This window comes from Oreochromis niloticus, linkage group LG20 (assembly GCF_001858045.2).
Source record: "Oreochromis niloticus isolate F11D_XX linkage group LG20, O_niloticus_UMD_NMBU, whole genome shotgun sequence".
NCBI lineage: Eukaryota > Metazoa > Chordata > Actinopteri > Cichliformes > Cichlidae > Oreochromis > Oreochromis niloticus.
Window position 1 is genome coordinate 9,177,184 of NC_031984.2, and position 16,326 is coordinate 9,193,509.

General features: G+C 39.4%; 1 long non-coding RNA gene across 2 annotated transcripts; it reads right to left on the reverse strand.

The window, feature by feature from the left end:
- Positions 1–352: 352 nt before the first annotated feature.
- Positions 353–6,938, reverse strand: LOC102076105 (uncharacterized). 2 transcript variants are annotated; one of them, XR_002057533.2, is made up of 4 exons: positions 3,690–6,938; positions 3,490–3,604; positions 2,572–2,628; positions 353–1,176 (listed from the first exon to the last, which is right to left on the reverse strand). It is a non-coding gene; the product is annotated as an uncharacterized LOC102076105 (long non-coding RNA). The 2 variants fall into 2 exon arrangements; XR_265766.4 differs by having other exon boundaries at positions 3,490–6,938.
- Positions 6,939–16,326: the final 9,388 nt, after the last annotated feature.

The following is a 16,326-nucleotide window of genomic DNA, read 5'->3' on the forward strand; positions in this document are numbered from 1 at the left end:
TTCAAATATATTTGGACACCTTGTCATTGGATTAGATTGGAATTATTTTAATGTTCTATGTTTGATCAGTTTTCATGATCTCTGGAATTAAAAATTTACAATTAACGCTATTCTAAATTAATTCAGGAATATATGTATTTGGTTAATTAGCAACCATGGTTATTGTCTATTTGGTACAATTTTAGCAAGTACTTGGAAAGAGAGCTTTTCATCTACTGTATATCTGGCATTTTGAACAGGTATGTTCTAAATATTATTTATTATTTATTAAATATTTAATCCTAAATGATGTGGGGTGATTAGCTAACTCTGATATATACACACAAATCATACAGGAAGTGTGGCAGTGTGCTTAAATTGAAATCAGACCTAGTTTTATTCTTGAGATCATTCTCCTTCAGGTATACACGGAGGCCAACAGCTAGTCTTCTCCAACATCATTGCTCTAGTTCAATAACCAAATCTGCATGAGCGAATCTGTATCAACAAAGCATCTTAATTACTAAAGGTGCATCATGATTCAGATCAGCTAAATTGAACAAGTGACACATTGCAAGTAAAATATTTACAGCGTGGCCATGTTTGCCAGTTCAACACTTCAGGTCCAACACTTGATGTTTGCAGAGACTGTAAAAAGACCGGAGGTGACAACAAACCCAACAATGACCTGAGTAGTAAAAGGTTAGAGAGGGATGCTGCTGTTTCTGCCAGCTCTGAATAGATCACACCTCGCTCTTAGCCATCTGACCTTTGAAATACTCAGGGAAGTTTCAGTCATGCGATGAGGATGCCTACATCTATTTTATGATCTACCAAAATATTTCTACTGGGTGTCCTGTTGAAGCTCTCATCAAGGTGTGCCTCTAATTTGAATGCTGAACAGGAAACATCTGCCTGGAGTCAGGAAGATTCATCTCGCTGTCATTTTCTATCTTGCACAGCATCCAGTCCTCCCTTCATCCTCTCAAAGTGGGAGGGAGGTGGAGAAAAAAAATTAAAACACAACAAATATTAATGAGGTGTTACACTGAGAAATAACGATGTGTGCACTCCCTGATAGCATCTGTACTTCCTTAATGGCTTGCGCAATTATGTGGGCTTCCATTAATATCAAGGCTGGAACTGTCACCACTAAGGGCTTCACTTCAATCACTGCTGTGCCTCTACTGCTTGCCTCTGTAAGTACACAGGAAAGAAATATATGTGAAATATAGCTGCTGTGTCTGGCTATTAAGTCGTTTAAATAGCTGCTGGGGGACACGGCCAACAGTGGTACCAACAGATATTCGTAATAAAAAAAAAATGAATTAAATATACTGTAATGTTCTGAAACATCTTGGGGCCCATCTTTTATTGGATCTGGTGAGTTCTGCACAGCAAAAAACAAGACATACAAAATTCAAGCAGTAATGAGGACCTATGGGAGCATGCAGCTTTAGGTTTTAGATACTATAAGTTCATTTATTACCTAAAGCTCTTTTTGAAATAAAAAAATAAAGGGAAGAGAAACAGATGTAGATATCTTTTATCTTTTATGACAACTAAGTGGCATCGCTGTAAAGGTAAACAGTTTATAAAAACAAACTTAAAGCACTAGAGGCCACATGTGACAGTGATCGGGACTTTTTTCTGTACATGTTAATTCAAACAACATGATGGTGGCTTAGGCAGTTACATATAATCAGGCTAATAATACCGTTTCCTTTTACTCAGGGTTTCTAGATTTTATACTGTTGTCATATTGACATAGTAAGACGGGGGTTGTTTTGTTTTTTCCAGTTTTCACTGCCTTAAGGCATTCTAAAGCTACACTGTTTTTTTTTTATCATCTGTGTTAAGCACATTGAGTTTACATATAATGAAATGTGCCATATAAATAAAATTGCAATTGCTGTTGGGTTACTGATTCAAGCAGCCTTTACATGGAGCATCTTGCTTAAACGTTTTCAAATAAACAAGATCCTTATAAGTTAATTTCCATAAACACAAACAAACAGACAAATAAATAAGCAGTATTTGCTAAAAGGAGGATAAATCAAATGGGCTGGAAGAGTCTGTTGACATATTCATGTGTAGCCCCCAGTAGTAGCTTTTGTACTATCAAGCAGGTTTGGGGCTTTTACTCAGCTGGCACCGACAAAAAAGCCAACCCTTCATCATTCAGGGAGTCAAATACTGCCGTTCTGTTAAAGCTCCTTTAGATGCTGAACGCTGCCCTTTGGCATCTGTGCCACTCCTGTTTGAAAGAGCCCCAACATCCACATAGGGAGGCCGGGTGTTTCCATTACTGTTAGGTTTTGCTTCCCTTTGCTTGGTTAACCCCATGAGGGCTAAGTCATCAACAGTATATTTTTTTTTGTCTTTTTTAGAATTTATTCTTCCAAGTACTGTTAAGGAGTAGACAAAAAGTAAAATTGATGGATTTCAAAAGTCATGTTTTGTTTTTCTCTTTGGCTATATCACTGGGGTCATCACAGATTATGACTGAGAGCTGCTTGGTTAGGTTTGCTAAAAGATAATGCTTTTAGTTAGAATACTTAAAAAAGAGGTTTCTGGCACAATTTCACTTACTTCCAAGGTCCATGCAGATGAAGATGAGATCTGAAGAAATCAAAGGTCCAGCAACACCTGTAGTATGAAAAAGAACTTCATTGCATGACAGATCCATTTCTGCTTGTGGCCTTCATCATTATATTATTAACAAGTTTTTTTTTTGTTTTTTGTTTTTTAAATAGGATAGATTTAGAGTAGAAAAGTTACAAAACAACCAATCATATATATTCACATACACATCTGCCAGTGAGGCACCAACAATGGGCAGGGCTGATCATGTTATATAGAGTCACTCATTGTCTCTGGTAAAAAGTGTCCACCTGCTTTGAGCAGGAGCTGAAACAGGCATAAGTTCAGGAAGTGCAACTGAGGTAAGCTGTGTAAGTTGTCCCCCACCCAATGTCATACAAATCTACTTAAGATTTACTTCCAAAGTAATATAAACAATTTGAATAAATGAGTTCAGTTCAATTCAATTCAATTCACTTTTATTTATAGCGCGCCAAATCACAACAACAGTTGCCTTAAGGCGCTGTATATTGTAAGGCCAAGACCCAAAATAATACAAAGAAAACAGAAAAAACTCCAACAATCACATGGCCCTCCAATGAGCAAGCGCACTGGCGACAGTGAGAAGGAAAAACTCCCTTTTAACAGGAAGAAGCCTCCAGCAGAACCAGGCTCAGGGAGGGGTGGTGTGATGGCAAGCCACACAGAGTAAGCGCCACACCTCACCATTAGTTGCTTCACTTTAGTTTGCTTTGCAGTCACTACTTTAAATATATTCTACTTATTGTCCAATATTGTTTCTTTATTAAATTTATCTATTTTTTCATTACACCTTCCAATGTTTATATGGCATGCACACATATTAACACTGCAAGGTCAAAGTTCTGTTTTATGTTATATTAATACATCTTTCTTTGTTTGAGTTACCTGGAGTTGACTTCTCCTTCCTGGCTGGGGAAAGTTGTGGAAAGTTCTTCTTCTTCTTCGTTTTTAACGGCGGTTGGCAACCAATGTAAAAGGAGCATTACCGCCTCCTACTGTTCTGGAGTATGGATCAGACAGTGAGCTTACAATCTGTATCAAAAAAAAAAAAAACCCCACAAACCCTCACACTCTTTCATACACACCTATAGCCTTCAAAAACCCCACCAAGTCCCTCATCTGTGCCCTACTACCCTCCAACACACTCTTCAGATTAAATTCCCCGATTCCCCGCTCCCTCAATCTATTCTGCAGAACTTTTCTCTCCACATCATAACCCTTGCACCGCAGTATTACATGCTCTACCGTCTCCTCCTCCTCCTGGCACACCCCACAAAGCCCCGTCTCATGTTCTCCTATCATCTGTAGTGTTTTATTTAACGCACAATGTCCCAATCTAAGCCTGGTAATGACCACCTCTTCTATCGTATTACCCCCATACAACCTACACCCTGCCACCTCCTTCTTAAAATGATACAAGTGCCTGCCCTTACTCCCTGAATCCCACCGCTCCTGCCACTCCTGAACAACCTGCCTCCAAACAATACCCTTTGCTTCAGATCCGCTGCTTTTAATTTCCATCTCAGTCCTATGTTTAGTCAATGCTCCTTTTGCCAACCTATCCACCTTTTCATTTCCACTGATTCCTACATGAGCTGGCACCCAAAGAAAGTGAATATTGCCACCACAACACCTTATTCTGCTTATAGTCTCCAGAATAGTAAACAGCATACCCTGCCTTGTCTTCGAACAAAACGATTGTAGACTCGAAAGAACAGCTGCTGAGTCAGAACATACTACTACCTGCCTGAGTTTTGAACACTATCCATTTCAATGCTACCAAAATTGCTACCATTTCAACCATGTACACTGAAAGGCCATCCGAAGTGCGTCTGTTTATTTCAATATTTTTGGATGGAACTGCTATTCCAAACCCTGTAATCCCAGTATCTGGACTTTTAGCACCATCCGTGAACACATGAACATACCCAGGGTATTCATTCGAGCTGTGAAAATGAAATGCTGACACAAGATTGACTTTTCCTTTCAATTTCCTCTTCAGATCCAGCAAGTACCAGTCCACAGGAGGGGTCTCCAATAACCATGGAGGAACCACAGGGAACACAACTGCAGGACATATTTTAAGTTCATACACATGACACTCCTTAGCCCACTGATTCCCCACCTTTCCAAAATGATCCTTCTGACTTTTTCCATACTCCCAGCACTCCAAAAGTACCTCCTTTGTAGGATGTGCGTCACCATGACCACCAAGATGAACCCAGTAATTCACTGATACTTGCTTCCTCCTAAGATCCAGGGGCATTTCTCCCATCTCCACCTGTAGGGCACTGACTGGAGACGTTTTAAAAGCTCCACAGCACACTCTAAGGGCTTCCGATTGCAAAACATCCAAACGTCCCAACACAGAACGAGCTGCTGAACCATATGCCACACACCCATAATCGAAGACAGATCTAATCAGTTGTGGAAAGTTGGAGAGCTGGAGAGCTGAAGTACTGCTCAAAGCCTCATTGGATGAAACCACATGCTTCATTGCCTGGGGGGTGTTTCAAGTTTGTTTAATTGTTTTGTATTAGTTGGTTATATGGCAGCCATTTTGTTTTCCCCCTTGTGTGACGTTTGGTTTAGCTAAGCCAGTATTTAAGTTCCCTCGTGTCATTTCAGCAGGTCAGTTTGTCTTATGTTTGTTTGAGGTTTGGTTAATTGTTATCTTGAATTTAGTTTATTGAGTTGAACTCTTTTATTGGTCTGCCTGTTCAAGTTTTTTGGCTTTGTTAAGTATCTTTTTATATTTTGGGGTCAATAAACCCCCTTTTTTTTTTTTTAAAGGGACCTTTAAGCCTTTTCCCAAGACACATTAAACACCTGTGTCCTTTATGTCTTACTGCTTGGTCCCTGACAGTTGGCGATCTGCCACATCCGGTTGGGGTGAGGGGAGGAAGACAGGACAATATTGTCACAAGATTTTAAATAAAAAAATAAACACGTGTTTCTTCTTTTCTTGTAAAAGCGAAACACACAAGGTATAAGTTAGGTGAAACATTAACCAGTGCATGTGCTGGGAATGAGAAAAGGACTGTATAGCTGATCTAAGCCAAGTATGAGCTCAAGTTTTTTCATGGTCAGTCCCATTAAAGAAATCATATACACCTTTACTGTCTTTGACTGGCAAATACGTTCTTCCCGTTTTTATGTAACTGTCAATTCATGTTAGTACAACTTGCAGTCATGTTATAGATGCCTTAACAGGGCCCCACAGCGTTAACTACATTGGCTTTTTCAATTGTATTAGGACATATTTTTTATTATTTTATCATCTCAAAGTGTAAAAGTCTTCTTATTACGTAAAGGAAAGAACACCTACATGAATATAAATGTTAGCAAACAGAGCAGTTTCTCTTCATTTACTCCAGTGGTTTAGGTGTTATTCTTTAAAACCTTCTGTCTACCAAAGGCACTGCCATTAAATCATAGATTCAATTCACCTGAGCAGGAGAATTGAATCTGTGAAAATAATGAGAGCTATTTTTCATTAAAACTCATTTTTAGGTGATAATTGAAAAACTGTTTTCCCACAGATATGTCAGATCAGATATGACTGATCACACTGGGATGGAGGGTTTTTTTTGGTTTTTTACTGTAGCTGCAATGTACAATTGGTGATGATTAATTCAATTATTACAATCAAATTACTATTATCTCCAAATAGCAAGAAAATCTTTGATAAAAGAAGTGTACGTGTAAACTGCAGTCAAACCGAGGACTGCTACTCCACACACGCACAATATCTTTATGAGTAGCTAGACAGAACCACATCCTTCACTATGATCTTAATTAACTTCTAGTCTCCAGTGAGGACACTAGCTGAATAAATCACAAGGACAATAGACAGGATTAATTCATTTATTTACTAAGCAAGTGCAGCTCATCAAATTCTAATATTGGTACATTTCCTTCATGCAAATAGCTTTTATCCAGTGAATACTTCACTTTCCCAGACAACAGCACGATCCCCCCAGGGCATTGTGGTTATTTAAAAAGAGCAATGGTGAGTTTTTGAGAATGTATTAAAATCTTTACTTAGGAAACAATTCTGTTAAACCAAAGTCACACAGTGATTTTTTTTTATGTAAAGGTATGGAATTATCACCCATTTTTCCATTCATCCATCCATCAAAGTGTAAGGTTCCTTTAAAGGGATAGATTGAAAAATATCAATTTTGTACTTTTGCATAAATATACTTGCAATATGCAAGAGGCGAACAATAGAGGGGTCTTCTCATTGTCTGAGTTATTAGATCCTAATAGTGCACTAGCAGAGCAGATATGGGGTTAAAAGGTGTCATTTCAATAGCTTTTTTGTTTGTTTGTTTGTTTGTTTGTTTGTTTGTTTGTTTGTTTGTTTGTTTGTTTGATACAAGTTTTGCTAACCAGCTAGCCAGCTCATTCTGTGCCCCTGCCTGAAGCCTGAATACCTTTTGTTTTAATTCTCTAAATGTCATTAAAGTGCTTCCCAAGTGAGTTTGTCATCCATCATGTAGAACTGATAGTTTATGTCCTGCTTGCAAGCTCAAGGGCCACTCTAACAAAGAGGCTGCAAAGCAGAACAAGACCAGACCAGCTGCAGTCCAAGACGAAGCAGCTGGATTCTATCCACGGGACAGAGACTCTCTAAAGAGACAGCTGAATGACATCAACAACCAGCCTGGAAACAGGAAAATGTGACTTGGGACAGAAAATAACTGTTTAACATTGAGCAGCCTTTCAATATAAATACATACAGCACCTTTAATTTGATGACAAACACAAGTCTTTTCTCAACAAGTCAGCTTTATCTGCAGTGGGTCACATTTTACTTTTTACAACTTGCTATTTTTATTTCTCTACAACAAAGTAAAAAGAAAAATGTCTAAAAATAAAATACCCGCGGTGGTTCCACAGCATTTTCTAACCTTCCAAAGCATAGTACAGTATATAACACTTTGTTGTAATCAGACAACCAGTTAAAATGCTTATCTTGGACAACCACAAAGTTTTATGTGAACAAATAAGTCATGATATATGAATATGGTAATAAGCCAATCCAAGGATTTGCTGTGGCTATGATTACATACCCCAGGGGTGTAAACCAAATAAAGAGTTTAAAAAAAATGTCAGCCTCCTCAGTAATTTAATACTCCCCCAGTCTGTTCTACTCTCTCTGTAAGCTTCAGCAGAAGTAGAGTCACTGCTGCTCTGTGTGCAGAAAACATCAGAGAAATGTGTTATTTTCCTCTACATAGGAAATAGACATGGGCATGATGGAAATTGCCTCCTTCACAGACCCCTGTGAAGAGCATTTTCATATTTTCATGCCTTCATCATTTCCTTTGAAAACCGTGAAGGGAGGGGGGTATGGATCCTGCATGGCACACAGCGTTTGATGCGCTCACCACTGCGTGTTAAAATGGATCAATAGAACAAGACAAGAAAGCTGTTGGCAGAGCTGTGCTGCTCCCCAGAGTGAGATGACAGTTGGGTAGGCCAATGGGACAGGAGGTGGGTGGAGGTTAACAGCAAGAAAGATTCTGTGGTGGTCCCCTTTATCTCCTCCCTCTCTGTGGTTTTTTTTTTTTTCTGTTTTCTTTGATTTTTGTTGACCAAAATTGACTTGGGGACATTTGCTCATTGATAGCGCTTTTTATTTCCACTTTGCTGTAACATAAGATAATAGGAGTTGCCTTGCAGCTATGGATTAGCTTTGATTATGTGACACAATTTATCACCGCACACAGCTGTCTCAGGGCCAACCTATAGGGTCCAGACTGTGTAAAGAGATGGAGATGTCCTGTATGGAATACTAATACTATCAGCACTATTGTCACATCCATGAAAAATTTAAACTTGCATCTTTAAAAGATAAACTCATGGGTGGAGTGATTAGTGAAATGTTAGGGAGGTGATAAAATCTTTCCAGATTTTTTTTTTAAAGAATGAACCCAGTTAATTGAACTCAGACAACAAAAAGCAAATAAGACAGGTGACAAGAAAACTTTTGTGGTATCACCAAAACAAGTCAACTGAACTCTTGTCTGAACCTACAGACAGGGGGAGGGATGTATGGAAAAAGGACAGAGAGTCTAGAAAGTCTCTGAGGGTGTGAGTGTGATTTAGAGATGGTGTGCACTGTTTACATGGCCTGCCTAGAGGGATGCGCTTCTGTTGGCAGGAGAACATTGTTAGCATGGGAGGCACGTCGCTCTGACCCCACTTTCCTCTCTGTGTCTCACTCTCCCTCTTTCTACAGCTGCTCAGGGGCATATGATGGTCTGGGAAAGATTAATGCATCTTCAACAGCATGCCGTGAAATCAAATTAGTGTACTCTGATCCACAGACATGGAGGTCTTAGGCCAGGGCTGCAGCAGGGACAATTCCTCAATAACCTACAGCTTTTTCACCCCACCCCCATGAAAGTTACATGTTGATTATTCAAACAGCTTACATGCATTTGTTTTGACTTTGTGCTTTTCGATGTCAAAAGAATTCAATATGCTATTCATTTACAGACTTGTCCACATAATTATAACCTGTTAGATTATGTTTTTTCTTAAGCACTTTGATTTCTAACTCTGTAGTGGGTCATTAAATTATATCAGTAGACAAATGCGGAAAACCAAGCCACTCATCAAATTGTCACTTTCCATTATCTGAGGAATTTATGCCCACATATTATTGCAAGTTTCCATCAAATTCAGTCAAGGATGAACACCTGATCAGACAATACAGTATTATTGCTACTTTAGTGTTCTGTTTGTGTACACTCTCTTATGTCTCACTAGTGTATGATCACATAATCAGCCAAAGACTGATGGAGTCATTCACAGAGCTTAAAGCAGCGGTCCCCAACCTTTTTTGCGCCACGGACCGGTTTATGCCCGACAATATTTTCACGGACCAGCAATAAGGTGTCGCGGATAAATACAACAAAATAAAACTAGTGCCGGTACCGAAAAAAAGAAGATTTATTCATAACACACGTGAAAAGACCCAGGAAAACCGAGTTAACGATAAAAACGATAACAAAATAACGCTGAAAACCGATAAAAACCCTGAAAACCACACATTTCACACCTGAGCCTCAACTCTCGCGGCCCGGTACCAAACGACTCACGGACCGGTACCAGTCCGAGGCCCGGGGGTTGGGGACCGCTGGCTTACAGAATAATAGTCCCAATGTGTTTCCATTGGTGTAATGTATAAGCTGAATGTGGAGAGTGTGGAACAGTAGGAAAGTCTGCCCTTGAATATGGAAATTTACAATTATCCCATGTGAGCTGCTAAAGCAAGCAATGTCACGTTGTTCACCTTTAACCTGTAAACTCTGCAAAGAATAGTTTGCATTTGCTTACACTGGCTCATCTGTATTGGTCGTTGCCATTCTGTGTAGCTCCTGCTTACAACTGTATCCAACGTTATTAGCCTTGTGATTAGTATTGCATGACCTGTACTCTCCCACTGAGAAACAGGTGAAACGATGCCATTATTTAGCAAATTACATTTATTCTTGGGGTGCCCAGAAAATGAAATAATATCTGCAGCTCTCTGAAGAGGAAGAAATGTAAGAGAGTCGAAAAAACAAGGTCGAGTTCTACAGTGAATCATCATACAACGTGAACTTTTGACCTGCAGAACGGGATTGGATTATGCCTAATTGATTTTACAGCTCAAAGGATAATCAAGACAAGCTAAGCGATAATGACTATTGACATCCTTATAAAGTTAACAACAAGTCAATACAGAGGTGCTTTTTGTTTAAACAATGAGGGCCAGGTAGTGTATGACTCATTCAGATCTAACTGACTGATTGAGTGTCAACTCTTTTAGAGCAAACATAGCACAGTCACATTGACACATCACAATGGAAAAATTTCTGACTTCAGTTTTTGGTACATTTTAAAATTCTATAAAATGCTCTAAAATGTTTAAGAATAAAATGTTAACAGCAAATGTAAATGCCAAAAGTAAGCCACTGACTGCAACTTGAAAGAACATTCCAATAAAATCCTAAATGTTTTTTTTCCCCCATGGCGTTTCAGTATGCTGCCAAGCACCAGCAGCTGGGAAACTACAGCTCGTTAAAGGAAAGAGGGAAAAAAATGAAGGAATGAAAAGGATTAGGTCAGTTTAGTGTATTTATACAGCACATTTGAACACAACTGACACTGTGTATATGTTGCACAACATGCCTTGTCCTGCTCAGGAAACGAGGTTGATTTAACACAGTCCTCTAAGCCATGTGCAGTACATGTAGTATACGTAGTATAAGAGATACTTTGAGGTTCAATCAGTGACTATAGCTGATTAACTTAAAACTTGTGGGCTGTGTGTTTTTCATAGAGGTATGTCATAAACTTTAAGTAAAAAACAAATTAAATAAAAGCAAAATAAACTGGTGTTAATGAAGTACCTTTTGACTCTTTGTGTTTTATTTATATAGATCAATGTTAAAGCACTTCCTAAGAATCCTTTGAAGCCATACAAAAAGTGACAATTTTTTGGAGCATTTCAAGTTGCTATACATGAATACAACTATCATATCCCAAATTTTAATAACATGTACGCATTAGGTCCATAGTAACTATATAAATTGCTATTAATATAATAGCAATTGGTGGAAGGAAATTGTGACCTTGGACAACTTAAATGTATGTAAGTACAACTCCTCAATTTTCATATGCCAGAAAAATATATATATATTGCTGGTTGCAATTCTATTTAAAAATAGTTACACAAATGGGATCGTGGGTGCTCCTTTGGGCTTAGAAAGGTTGTATTTAAGTGTTTGGTAATTATTGAACATATTTGTTGCATGTGTGATTCTAATTGTTCTTTGTTTCTTCGTTGATTATTATCCACTAGAGTTTTAAACTGTTTCTGTTTTTCTTTTTTTGTTGTTGTTTTGTTTTCTGTGTCATTTAGACATTGTGTCAGTGACATTTTAACCTTGGTCCTGCTGTCCCTTGTAGAGTTTCCTGGTAGCAGCTGGTGTGTTCACTGGGAGTAGTCAGGTTTGTGGTGGCACCAGGTGAGGTACCTGAATTGTTTGCAGTGGATTTTGGAGTGTGATCACAGAATTAGTGAATAGTAACTGAATAGTGCACCACACTGTGCTGCGACCTATGTCTGTCTCACAATTTCTTAACTGAAAGATTTAGTTAAACAACATATCTATTTTTAATTAATTGATATTTTTTGCATAGTTAATAAAGCTGCTTGTAACAGTGCTTAAACTGGAGATTGCTGACTTTAGTGTTTGTCTTATTTTAAATAAGGGGTCATTTCTTGGCAGGCCCTAGTTGGTTAACTGATCAGCAGCAAACACGCATACCTGTTATAGTCCTTCAGTCCTCCTGGTACCCCTCCCAGCTCTTCTCGCTCTCCAACTTGGCTCTTTCTCTCCTCTGTGTGTGTGTGTGTGTGTGTGTGTGTGTCTCTTACCATTCTCTCTTCTGTCCAGGAGCCTGCCCTGTTTTCCTCGAGGGGGATTTGTGCGTGCAAGTTGGAGACAGAAGTCTATTTCGCTATCGAGTGGAATCTATCGGACCATCGGTTTGAATACTGTACATAGAGTCTGTGGATGTTTTCCCTTTTTTGAAAGACACTGCAAATAGTTTTTTCCCATCACTGTTAATAAACTCACTGAACTGCATTCTAAGTCTCCATTTAAGTCCTGCCTGCCCTCAGGGTATGACAGAACCTCTGTTTTGGTAGATAGTTTTGGTAGTTTGCTGGTTTGAAGTAGTCAGGTGTGTGTAAACACAATTCCAAGCAGGATAGATGCCAGCAATAATCTTAAATACGCAATTGTTCCTCGCCATCAATCTGGTAAAGGTTAAAAGTCTAATTCCAAACAAGCTGACATCCATCATTCTACAGTGAGAAAGATTATTCACAAATGAAAACAATCAAGACAGTTACCAGGCTTTTCCAGGAGTAAATAGACTGTGTAATGCTCAGAGGAACTGCAAAAAACAAGTATGGCTTGTTTAGGACTGCCAGGAGAAAGTCTTTCTCTCAGGACATCTCAGTACGACTTGGGTTTTCAACGTTACATGCAAACAAGCCACAAGACCTCTGGATCAATGTCCAGTGAACAGAAGAGATCAAAGTGGAGATGCTTGTGTCATGTGAAGCTGTGGCCAGCAGAGGTGGATCCAAATGCAGAACATAAACACAAAAGATGAACTTAAGGCTTTATTACTGGAAAAATTGTCCACAAACATAGACTTAAAAAACAACCTACATTTAGAAAAAATGGAAACTAGAAACAAAACACTGGGAACTGAAAACTCAAACACCAGGAAACTAGAAACGCAGGGAGACTTACACACATAAGAAGGCACAACGCGACAAAGAGCAAAGGAAAACACAGGGTTTAAATATACAGAGGAGTAATGAGGGAATGGGAAACAGGGGGGAGACACAGCTGGGATTAATCAGACATAACGAGACAAGGAGAAGCAAAACTAGACACGCTGACATAGGACATCGGACTGTCCAAATAAAACAGGAAATGAGGCAAACACACAACACAACACAAGAAACACAAGATAGGCACAGAGACAAAACCTAAAGGCTAGAAAATCCCTGAGGTGCAAAAGAATAACTAAAAAATATGAAATACAAAAGCCAAAACCATGACAAAGAATCAAAACAAAGAATAAACAAAACCTAACCACGGAGTCACCTGTCTCCGGACCTTGACAGTTTGTCTATAATTCACAGCACCAAATTTGATGAAAAACAATTACAGCATATCAGCAAACACCTCATACCAACTGTCAGTTGTGGTGGTGGGGATAATTTGTCAAATATGAGGCTCTGTCTGACAGCTCAAGATGGGCTAAAACTGAGTCATGAAAGAGGACAATGATCCCGAACACAGCAGCAAATGTAGAAGAGAATGGCTGAAAAAGAAAAGAAGCAATGTATTCCAATGGCCCAGTCAACGTCCCGAACTCAAGCTGATTGAAATCCTGTGGCAACACCTCAAGGAGGCTGTGCATGTGTCTGTCCACCAGCAGCATTTTGAACCAGTTGCAATCATTAAATTACTGTTGTGCTCAGTTCTATTGCAATAATCCACTAAGATTAAGAAAAACATTACATCAAAAACATGCTTGATCACTGAAATCACTATTCCCTATAAAGTTAAGATTTGTAACCTCCTATTTAAACTTAATTTTTAACACATTTTGTGAAGGGGTACTACTGTCCCTATGCAGAAACAACAGGGTTACTTGGCCACTTTTGACAATTACAAAGTGGATACAAATTGTTATATTACATGCACCTGCACATGCTGTTGAAGATGGTGGTAATCAGTCTTAGCCAAGGCGGTTGCGATAGGACACACAGCAGGCCTAACAAAGACAGATTAGAACCTGCAGGGCACATCGTTATAACCAGTGGATCTTTTCACACAGTCCTGCTTAAAGCTCTGAAATGTGAGTGCACATGGATCGCTGCTGACAGTACAGAGATACCACACATATAGCACAGTGGACACACACGAGGTAATGTATATTTCTAAAAATCAAATGTGGAAGTGGATAAAGCCGACAACAGCGTGTGCATTATGTGAGCTCTTCTGGTATTCACACTATATGAAAACAAAACAATGGCCTACGGACACTTTATTAAATATGTTACACATTCACCTGATATATTTTTGACAACAGTCAAACAGTGAGACTGAATACATTACAGAATTGAATAAAGGCTTATTCACAAAACATTACGTCAATACCTCCTTCAATACCCTTCATCTGAGGTGAGCTCCAGTTTAAGATTCAGGTCATGAGCACTTGAACCAGCCTTTGGACAAGTCCACACATCCCTTGCATGAGCTTCTCTTTACCCTATTGACTGAGGATGAGTCTGTCACTGGATCCGGATTAAAGTCTTAAGACTATCTATAAAAGGGGGCCGGGCAATGAGGGGGACTTGTCAAAGATTTGTTTGCTGTCAGGGCCTTGTTAGAGCCAGGAAAAGGTACAGCTGCAGAATAGCAAAAGCTTCCATTTCTGTTTGTGCTCCAAAGTCACTTCAAGATCAAACCACTCTCTTGCCACAGTAATAATGAAAATCAGGCTCTTAATTAATCATTAGCATCCTGTCATCATAATAATAAGTCAAAAAGCTAGTGCCACCAGGGGCTTTCTATCAAATCTTTAAAACCAATAAGTTCCAATTTAGGTGCCCCATGCCAGATGTTCCATGTGCCAGTCTTACGCAATTCCCAATTCCCAACACTGAGGTCTGAGAACATTTGAAAATTAAAACCAAATAAGATGACTATGTTGTCTGGTAAACAGAGTGTTACTGCATAAACTTCCTGTGTATATGCATCCTACTGATAAGACACACTCACTGTTTGTCTGCTATTTAAACTCAAATAGGCCTAAAACTTGTGTGGGTGCAATTCGCTAAGGGGTATGTGTGGTAGCTAGCATAAATGTCTAGTGAAAAATCAAGGATGCCCAGAAGTCATGAAATCTATTTGCTATCCATTCCCCTCTTTATATAACGCCTAATCTCTTTTAAAAGCAATTAGAAATTACATCTACTCTGTTTGCCTTGATAAGAGATCAAACGTTACCTGCATCTCTGTGCAAACAAAATGCTAATGAAAGGCCACCCAGCTGGCTGCATACTGGGCAAGTACACCTCTGGAACTCACATGCAGATTACCTGCCCGTCGACCTGTTCCTAATTATTATTCATGTTTACAAACTTTCATCTCTTGGGATGGGCTGCAGAATCAGCTGCATACGAGATGAGCAAACAGAGGCTGCAGCAGCACACGGGAGTGGACATGAATTTATTCATGGCAAAAAGAGTCCATCCGTGCAAGGGCCCCTGCATCTCCTCTCTACCTCCCCAGAGAGCAGACATTTATGAAGACATTCCCTCAAAATCATAATAACAGCGTTACCATTCCAAGCAGCCACTACCTACGTCATGACTGCATTTGTTGCTCTGCCAAGCCTGCAACACAACAGCCCAAACTTACCAACCTACCACTACCCCCGTTTCCTGCATCGGTGAGGGAGAGTTCAGTGTCTCCATTTCCCTTGGGATGTGTGGTAAGACGCTTAGCAGCACATTTTACACCCACTCTTCACCCAGAGTGCCTCCATCCACCACCCGCGATGAGGGGAATAGCCACCTGACGTGCAGCTATGGCACAGCAATCTTGTGGGAGAAAAAGGTTGAATCGTTAAAACACACACACACACAATCCCCAGTCCCAGTGGACCTCTCACTCTCTCAGACACACATTGGGCACACATGGAAAGGTGTAAAAACAAATAATGGATGGATTTACACTAACAGGGAGAAATACGTGGAATTGGAACCGAGTTTTGTGGGGTTTTTATGTTTTTTATATCAAAAGATAAATTTCATGTAATGCATAAAATTTCCACTTTTCACATACTAAACTATTTGTGTTTGTGGCTTCCAATCTGACTCACATGTCAGCAGTTAAAGATGCGTACGTGGGTTTTTTTGGTTTTGTTTTTTGCTACATTTCAGGTGTCTTTGAATTCAGCTCAGTTTAATAAGCACATAGACAATGTCAGTGGCTTCATAACTGATGGCAGCTGTATGTGCTGTCAGCGTTGTGTCAGTTAGTTCTATCAAAACATAAGCTCGGTCCACAATTACTGCCTGCTGTCAATGCTTGATGAAGCATTAAGACAAGAGAACAAGTT